Source organism: Lepidochelys kempii, chromosome 3, assembly GCF_965140285.1.
Source record: "Lepidochelys kempii isolate rLepKem1 chromosome 3, rLepKem1.hap1, whole genome shotgun sequence".
NCBI lineage: Eukaryota > Metazoa > Chordata > Testudines > Cheloniidae > Lepidochelys > Lepidochelys kempii.
In genome coordinates, this window is record NC_136382.1 from 153986543 (window position 1) to 153996720 (window position 10178).

Here is a 10178-nt window from a genome sequence, read left to right on the forward strand (position 1 = left end):
ACTGGGATTGTTTAGTCTGCGGAAGGGAAGAATGAGGGGGGATTTGATAGCTGCTTTCAACTACCTGAGAGGTGGTTCCAGAGAGGATGGTTCTAGACTATTCTCAGTGGTAGAAGAGGACAGGACAAGGAGTAATGGTCTCAAGTTGCAGCGGGGGAGGTTTAGGTTGGATATTAGGAAAAACTTTTTCACTAGGAGGGTGGTGAAACACTGGAATGCATTACCTAGGGAGGTGGTAGAATCTCCTTCCTTAGAAGTTTTTAAGGTCAGGCTTGACAAAGCCCTGGCTGGGATGATTTAATTGGGGATTGGTCCTGCTTTGAGCAGGGGGTTGGACTAGATGACCTCCCGAGGTCCCTTCCAACCCTGATATTCTATGATTCTATGATTCTATGACTGAGGTAGCCCCCACATGAGCCTATCCCATAGCTCAGAGGTTAGAACACCCCCCTTTGGCAGAGAGAGGGTACTTGAACCTCAGTCTCCCACATCCCAGATGAGTGCTTTAACTACTGAGGTAAAATGTATAAGGTGAGTGATAGCACCACCTCCCCACACACCCCCATTTTGTATGGAGCAAGGCAGGCACTGAACTCATTCCCACAAGAAACACTTTAATAACCTAAGCTGCCTGACTCCAAGCAGCTGGTTCCCATTCAAGGATCCCTAGCAGATAGAAGGTCCTAAGTCTGAACTGCAGGGAGGCACCTATCTCCAAGAAAAAGGTGGGCTCTATAACACACCCCTCTCACCAGCATCTCCCATTGGCTAATTTAGGCAACTCCCCAGCTAGCGTGCAGGTTTTTGTGACTCACCTTCTAAGGTGTCTCTCTCACCCCATTCATTGTCTTGGGAACCTCAGAACCTAACTCAGCTTTATGGATCACAGTGTCGTTCCTGTGATTTTCTAGGTGCTTAGAAGTTAGGCGCTGTGATACCCAGCATCCCAAAGTCTTAGTCCCATAGTTATTACAAAATAGTTCATGCATATAGCAAATTGGTAGCTCCATGGTAAGATCTTGTCCAAAGTTATAACCATCTAAGCTATCAGACATGGGGCGGGGGGAGTGGGGGAATAGACACTTTAAAGTTTGAGAGAACAATGCTTACGTTTTTTGACAGAGTTGGGGAAAGCTATTTGGTTGTTTCCGTGAATTTTCTGATTTCAGCTAAAACTGAAGTAACATGAGCAATGCTTTCCTTGTAATATTTCTGATCTAGGTAGAATCTATAAGTATCAACCTATTTTTCTTGTATCCAGTGTGAAATATTTGCAAAGAAAGTCAAAGAGGCTCAAAATGTGTTAATTTGGGATTTCATTGCAAATTCACAGCAGTCTCATTTTTACTTCCTAGCAGAATTGTTTTCTTTGCGAAAAGCAAGTCCAGAGTTTTGTATATTTTTGCTGCCAAATTACAGCTCTCAAAGTTTCACATTAATGGGAAACTTCAACATGTGTAAAAGCAAAATTGTGAAATTTTTCACAAAACTAATTTCTTCTTGTTGCACAGGCTGATTTTTAGATCACAGAGGTTAAATTAAGCTTCATATTAGCATCTAAAACAAAATTTGACTCCCCCTTCCCCCCGCAAAAAAACCCACCCAACCTTCTTCAGGTCAACAAGTGGTCTTGATAATTGCACTGGACTTATTAAGTAGCTCACATCACAGATACAGCCAATCTTGCTAATCACACAGAGATCTAATACTGAAAATTATATAAAAAAATCAATGCCGCATGTGTTCTTTATTAATCAGAAGTGTGAGCAAGCAAAGACCCTTTGCTAGAAAGTAATTAAATTGAAATTGAGGTAAAGATGACCTGTAGGAATTGCATTTGGTGAGAGGGCATTAAGCAAACAGGGTGGGGAAAAAAAAAACTTCAAAAAGGCTAATAACCACATGATGATTGAAATTCAACCTCCATAGTCTCATCTGTTCTACTATTAACTTGTGCCAGAGCTTGAATCCTGCTCAGGAATATCATATCATCAACCAATATAAACGGATGCGAGAAAGTATTTTTTGCCCCTTTAGTGCTCCCTGAACTCTGAGGGAACCTAGAATGATTACTGGCAACAGTATGAGGAACTGGAGGAAGAGGGATGCTTCATTTTTATATTCTATAAGCACTAACATAATACACCCATGATCCTTTAAAAAAAAATACGAACAGCCTTTTGTTGTGTCTATTTCGATACTAAAAATCGATCGGCTCTGCGTTCTTGTCACAGATCTTCTGCTGTAATAGTATTCTTCCACAAAGCCGACATAGCAGCCATCAGAATGAAAAAGGCAATTTGGAGGAACACAAGATTGTGTTTGGGTATACTTTTAAAATTATAAGAGGAGTCCAAAGGGAAATCTTGTCAAATGGATGGGACTGGATGCCAAGAGTGAGCTTTGGAAGGAGAAGTTTGTAAATTCAGCGGGCAATCACAAGTACAAACTTTATAATAAAACTGACAGCAAAGTCCTTATCACAGGCAAGAACCAAGAGGATGTTCAGCTCACGGTCCACCTTAGAAAGGTATAGTCTCTTACCACCTCAATTTTCAAAATGTTGCACAGGGAAACAGCACATGTGGAAAAACTATTTTCACAGCCCCCAAACTCAGTGAATAGGCCCAGTATGCATGCGTATACTAGGTCTGTACAGAGCCCCATGGGAAGTGGTGACTGAAGAAATGGTGCTTCCGTCATTTAAAACTCCACTAGACAACACACTGGGAAACATGCTGTAAAGAACAGCCCATTCCAGCTCCACTTTCTGTGTACAGTCCAATATAAATCACGCATTTAGAATGACTAGAATTCAGCCCTTTCAGACAGCAGAACTGGTGTGATTCTCCTGTACAAGCAGCATGTGAGGGCTTGCCTATGGGATGTGCACTCATGCATGGTGGAGAGCCCAACTCTATGTTAGCCACCTATGGGGCTACATAAAGGAGGCAGGAAGGGGCAGGTCAGGTCAAGTACAGACGGTGGGGACCACCACTGCATACACTCCCTCATCTTTTACCTACCAAGGGGCCTGCACAGCCTACCACAGCTCTTGAGCTGGAAGAGGGCCTGTGCAGCAGCTCAGCACCCATTCTTCATGGGTCGGGTGGAGGGGATTTTTCCCTACTGTCCCCTTGCAGATGTACTCAAAATGCAGCCCAGGTACTTGGGCCAACCACTGGTTGGAGGATTTTAGCAATTGTATATATGTATTTTATGTACAATTATATATAGGGACTGAGTACTGTAAGTAGATAGCTTCCCTGTGTGTATTGTGTGTGTGGGCATGCACACCTGTGCACATATACTGAGAACTGGAGCAGTGTGTAAGTCAACAAGCACAGCCATTTACTCTCTATGGGTGAAATTCACTCCTATGCACAGGTTCGGCACAAGACCAATCTATTACTTGAGCCTTGTTTTGAGCGTGTGCACTCTTCAGGTCCACGACAAGCTACAGGGCAGATGCAGGTAGGGGGCAAAAGTCTACATAGAGTTTACTGAGGTAGTTCCCCACACCTCCTTGAACAAGGGATCCCTCCAACAGTCTCATTACACCCTTCAGGCCTGTCCAAGGCAGCACAGACTTCCCCATAGTCTCTTTATAATAAAGCAAAGAAAAAGTCCTATAAAGAAAACAAACTTAGTGGTCCTGTGTCAGGCCTATCTTCTTCCTCCAGAGAGCTCTAGCAATCAGTAATCTCTGCAAAAGGGCTGGCTGATCCTTTTCTCAGGGAAAAAGGAACAGGAAACCCTCTCCAGAGTCAGTTAACTACTGAGCTATCCTCATCCCTTGTTAACTGCCCCTTCATTATCTCACAGTGAACGCAGGTGTAGCAAGGCAGGACGAAGTGGGCCCATAGCACTCATTAACCCTTGTGGCCTTGTGTGGAGTTAGCATACTCCAACACAGAGGGCTTATGTGATGCATAGGCTCTCTGCATAGCAGGTGAATTTCATCCTATAAGGATGGACTTTACAGGGAGTTTGGCATATTGCCAACATCTACTGCAGTTGGATTATGAACCAACGGAGTCATTCTATCAACATGTAATACAATTATTTTTATGTGTCCTATTTATGGAGTAACTGGTAACCAAAATGTAATAAACAAAACAAAGAACCTTCTTTCCTCTCGCACATTGTTGAAGAAGCAAAAGCAAACCATACGTTAAGTCTGCTTTTCATGACATTTTCTGTGCTTGTCGATTTTAGTAGGATCTAGGGAACACATATGATTTGAACTTTATTAGACCTTATATTCAATTTTTGTTGTCACTCCCAATATACTTTATTACACTCATGGAAAAATGTCGTCTTTCTCACTCTATTTGCAAAACGAATGCCAAATGTTGTGCAGTAGATAAAGTGCCTGCTTTATATGCAGAACTAACTGGGACTTCTTAAAAAACAAAGGTTGTTACTATCAGACTAGCTTGAAATCAGAGTGAGGCAGGAAAATGGCTCTCAGCCCTTCTTCCCCTCTGAAGAAGCTATACTACAGTAAGTCACAGCTTAACGCTTCAGTAACTGAACATTTGCTGCACACTCAGCACCACCGGACAATGGAAGGAACTCTGTAGGAATTTGTATAAAAAAAATTGTAATTGCTTGTTTTGGCCTTTTTGCAATTTGTTGCCTTTGCTTTGATGGAACAATGTGGGCTCCCTCTGACGGCCAGTGTAATGATTACACATTGCTTTCAGCTGTTCATTTAAAAACCATGCAGCCCGGAAGCTGAAGAGCCTGCAGTATGTTTCAGAGGTAGATCGGGGTCAAAATCCCGTGCTGTGTGTTCATTTAAATTACAGTTTCCAGTACCCCTTTCTCCCCCCCAACCACTACCTACGCACTGGCAAACAGATCACCATATTTTCAACACAAAATTCTGTACATGAGCTGCGTTTACTGGCCACATCAGAAATACTATGAGAACAGCTTTTTTCGTGACACAGAAACAAACCATAGCCCCTCAGGACTTTACGGTTCTTGCTCTGCTGTTGCTTGCAGTAGTCACCCATGTCATCTTTGTGCCAACAGCAGGGATAGGACTCAGCACTCTCTGCTACCACAAACACAGGGCTCCATCACCCATGGGAGGGGAGAATCACACTATAGCTCTGATTCTACCCATAGAGAGCAGTAGAACACAGCCAGCCGGCTGGTTCTACTTCCTGTCCCAGCTGAAATGCCCAGTGAGCTCCTGCTGGTGTCTTTGAGAGATGCCTGGTCACATGGTGCTGGCTTCACCGGCTTGTTTCCAGTAGCTACATTACATTAAGCATATGCCTTCGCTGCACAGTTAACAATATAGCACAGGGCACTCCATCCACCTAAAACAGCAGACATCAGCATGGAATAATTGCAATTCATTTTAAACTGGCACAGCTTCCTAAGATAAGAGATCAAAACCTTCTTAAACCCAGACAGCACGGATGCAGGTATCTTTCCGCAACAACTGTACAGGGTTGTAGACCCCAATGAGAGACTCCTGCAAGTTAAAATGAAGACTGAGTTTAAGCTTGCTCCCAAGTTCACCGAAACTCACATATTCAACTATTCATCCAGAAACGGACTTCCTGGAATAAAAAGGCACCACGAGCTCTCTGCCCTGTTCCTTCTGCTGCTAACAGATTGTTGTCTGCAATTCAACAGCTCTTCCATTCAAAAAGCAAAATTTTCAGAGACAAGTGCTAATAATGGCCTATACCACACATGCTCTTCTGATGCAGTTTCCCTCAGTATCTGAGCCCTTTCTCTTCTATAGAAAATACTGTTTTTTAATCAGAGAGGAAAAAACCCAACATCATTCTGGTAAGAATGGAAAAGATAATTTATTTTATAGTAGATGTCTCTTTCCTGTTCCCAACAGAAACATCTACATATTAAGATGAAGGATGGTTAGATGGTGAAAGCCCAGGTTTTGGAGTTAGAAGATCTGGATTCTAACAGCAGCTCTGCTTTTTACCTGCTGTCTGAGTTTTAATTACTTAAGCACTCCATGCCTCAATTTCCCCATCTGTAAGAGACAATAAAACATCCTTCCGCCACAGGATTACTGTGGGGCTTAACTAGAAGGTGTGAGGAAAGCAGTCTGATGTCTTCAGTCGGAAGGTGCTATAGAAATGTATTTAAGAGTTTGCTTATATACAATGTAATTTAAAGAATGTACGGCACTTTGGGTTCAAACATTAGTTATAATTCACAGAATATCAGGGTTGGAAGGGACCTCAGGAGGTCATCTAGTCCAACCCCCTGCTCAAAGCAGGACCAATGATGGCCAAAAAAGTTTGGCAAAACAACGCAGAGCAGAGTTTACCCACATTTGAAATAAGATTTTCCCTTATTCCTGAGGTTCAAAGAAGTTACCTATTGTCTTTCATTGTTTTTCATATTTTATACACCCTCTACAGAAAATTGGGTGCATCATATTACTGAGAGGAAGCCTGCTTTGGTAACATTTTCATGGCAAGTCAGCAGACTCAAGGGGCAAAATTCTCAGCTGGTGTAAGTTGGTGTTGCTACATAGAAATCAACGGTGTACTGCTAGTTTACAGCAGCTGAGAATCTGAAGTTCAGATAAGCTTAAGTACCTGAATTTTTGGGTGCTTATCTCACCTGAGTCTGACCTCTGAACCTTTTGAGGATCCTCCTACACAGCTCACAGTACTTGAGAATGAATAAAACAGGGCTTAATTGTTGAGTGGCTGTTATTTTGGTTGCAGCAGCATAAGATACAGAAGAGGGTGCAAAAAATTTCCCAGAAAACAAAACCTGGAAATTAGAACTTCACAGATGAAAGAGACCACAACATTGCTACAATATCATGGCAGGTGGGGCAGCTTAGTAAGTAAGGCTGCACTATTATGCACTGTAATTCCACTTCAGTCAATTGAGTTGCTCATTAAATCAATTGAATTAACTTAAAGCAGTGGGTTCCTCTATTATAACTTATTTCAAGTGGTGAAGATATTGGTGTGATGCTGGATCATGCTGTGCCCTTTCCCCTGCCTTCCTATATTTTGTTTTAAGATTTCATATGCAAACTATGTTAATATGAATTGATTGTTTCCACCATGCTGACTGTGTGCAGAATATACATTCAATTCACATGCATACCATTAACAGGACCTCAACCCTCAGAAGTCTTAAACTGAATTACATGCCTTTAGCATTCAAATGTCATGAATGGAGGCCAATATTTCTCTCCCTTTCCCTCTCCGCTGCAGGATATAAAGGCTGGTGAAGCACAGAATTCATTACAGTCCAAATATTCAATATCAGGGTGGTTCAGATGGGACTGGAAATCTCAGTCGTATGACTCAAACTTCCACTGAATAAAGCTTAAGCAGACTTGAGATGAAAAGATCCGGTCCCAAGAGTTTTTGAAGAGATTTTTTGCAGCCTCTTGACAGCTCCAATCCTTGGGTGAAGAATAGGCTTTTGAGGTAACCATCTACTTCCTAAACATCAGCAATAATTAGCTACATGGATTAACATAAGGCAATTGCCTAACTCCCACCATTTGCAGGTGATTTTCTATATACTTCAAAGAAAAACTGAGACAGTGATATCACTGTAACGTTCATTTGAACGTTAATATCCTCTTTTGATCTCTAATTAACAGAATGCAGTGATAGACAGGAACTGTTTGATTACATTCTAATATATATGCAAAAACACAAACATTATCTATCAATATGTCTCTAAAGGTTGAATCTGGGTCAATTAGCCTGCAAGTTGCTTAACACTTTCTGGCCCCATGTCACACTAGCACACATCAAAAGACAGAATTTCCATCCCATGGGCAATTCAGATATTTTGACATTTGTTATCCTGAATCTGAAGAAGAAGTTGTTTGGTTTGGTTTGTTTTTTAAACAGAATGTTGTTTTCTTGGGATGCCCAAGATACTTGCTGGTGGCTCAGCCACAAGGAGAGACCATGGTGCAGCACGGAAGACGTAGTCTGACTGGGGAAGAGAGCCTATAATGGATACTGAGGACATGAGAGACCTAGAACAATTCCCATCAGTCACTGCAGTAGCTCAGGCAGACATGAATGTTGACCTGAACTAAAACATTTTGTTTAGGGTTTCCTGATGGAAAATTGTCAACATTGATCTTTTCAGACGGTAAATTTTCAATTTTGATGAATCTGCATTTTCCTACAGGAAAAAGCTTCATTTTAAGGTTATCAACCAGCCCTACTATATACATAAAAATAAAGATGACTTGGAGTTATCAAGTTAAAATAAGTTGTGCAAGATGTAATCTTTGCCATTATCATTCTCCTCCTTCCCTCCGTTTTTCAGTCATGCGTTTCATCTCAGTTTAGATTCTGAGCTTTTTTAAGGCTTGGAGGGACCATTCTGATCAACTAATCAGACCTCCCACATAACAGGCCATAGTACCTCACCTAGTAATTTCTAGATAAAGCCCATCACATCTGTTAGAGTTGGACCATATTTTTTGAAAGACATCCATTCCTTATTTAAATACAGAAAGTGATGGAGAATCCATTGGAGCAGGGACTATATATACACATGTGTATTTGTACAGTCCCTTACACAATGGAGTCCAGATCCTATTAGGACCACTAGATGCTGCTGCAAAAAACAACAATATAAAAGGGGATGGGTTTTTTATAAATATGGTACATTAGAGGGTACCTCCTTTGTGAAATGCTTTGATATATACAGATGAAAAGCACTATGTATGAGCAAAGTATTGTTATGAGCTAGGTGAAACCTTGTTATGGGTTGAGTTAAGACCCCATTGAAATTGGTAGGTGTGAACTCACATTTCAATCAACATAACTGTAAACATAAGCCCCCACCTGAGACAAAAGGCATATTTGAAACTACCCAGGAGCTTTTGCTGAGTATAGTTTCGGGTAGGGCTGGGGGGGGAAGAGAGACGAGACAAAAACAGAGAGGAGAGAGAGAGAGAGGTTAAAAGAGCAACTGAAAGAACAGTGGCTGACCCTGGAAGAAACCTCGGAAGAGGTTTTTGGATCAGGGTTGCCGGCTAAAAGGTGCTCTTGGTGCTATGAGCAAAAGAAGCTGCTTCCTGCTAGTTGATTCCTTCTGCCTTCAGAGACACAGGACTTTGATGTGGTTTTATTTATTTACAAAGAAAATATCAGCCTCCACCACTTTCTACTCTGCACTGGAACACCCACAAGGCTGCACACTTTGACTAGCCACTTGGGTTGAAAAGGGGCAACAGTATTGTTGTTGTTGCTAGAGCATCTAGGTACTACTGCAATATAAACAATTAATCACAGTGTAATCATCTAATCATCTAGAAATGTACTTAGATGGAATTGAAGCACAAACAAACGTAGAGGCCTAAGTTTTCCAAAGTGACGAGTGACTTTGGATGTCCATCTTGAGATGCCTTGAAGGAGACGGCGTTTCAGAGAGTGCTGAATAATCAGGCCTCTTGAAGGCATCTCAAGCTGGTCATCCAAATGTACAGGCACCCAAAGATCACTTGTCCCTTTGAAAAATTGAGGCTGCAATACGTTGTTTACATTTGCTTTTATTTTTTTAAGCAATTGACCAAATTTTTAATTTGTATGTGGCTGTTCAGCATTCTCTTTTGTTCACTTAGAGCCCTATATGCATCTCAGGGCAGAATTTGCCTCCAAAATCGCAATTGCTGATATGCAAGAAATTCACGTACCCAATGGTGGGGTTTTTTATATTGGTCCTGACTTGACACATGTATTTTGCCCATTTCCCATGTTCAGTTATGGCTATCTCTGTTTGTAAAGTATGTAAGTCATGGGCTGTACAACAAAATATAAATAAATGTGATTGATTCAGGCAGGAAAGAGCAAAATCTTTTTTTGACAGGTCTTGCATTACCGTGCACACACACACACACATCCCCCGTCAGGGGAATTCTGTGCCTCCAGGTGAGTTGTTTGCAGAGGCAGGCAAAAGTGCTATTTCCAATCTCTAGTTATCACTACTATGTAACAAAGGAATTTTACCTTCTCAGACTCTTCACTTTGCTCAGTAAAACCTGATAGATAAAATCTCATTCTCATTTTTTTTTACACCTAAACTTTTAGGCAAATTGATTGGTTTGGTTACAGTTGAGGAGGTTTTAGAATAAAGATATGTTCTGCCCAGCTCCTGTGCAGTGACTGCAGTTCCCATTTATG

General features: G+C 41.5%; 1 long non-coding RNA gene across 1 annotated transcript in view; it reads left to right on the top strand.

The window, feature by feature from the left end:
• LOC140909398 (uncharacterized) overlaps positions 1-9791 on the top strand; it is an 86275-nt gene extending 76484 nt beyond the window's left edge. The window contains exon 4 of the long non-coding RNA XR_012158199.2: positions 7233-9791. This is a non-coding gene — a long non-coding RNA (uncharacterized LOC140909398). The remainder of the gene's footprint in view (positions 1-7232) is intronic.
• The last annotated feature ends 387 nt before the right edge of the window (positions 9792-10178 follow it).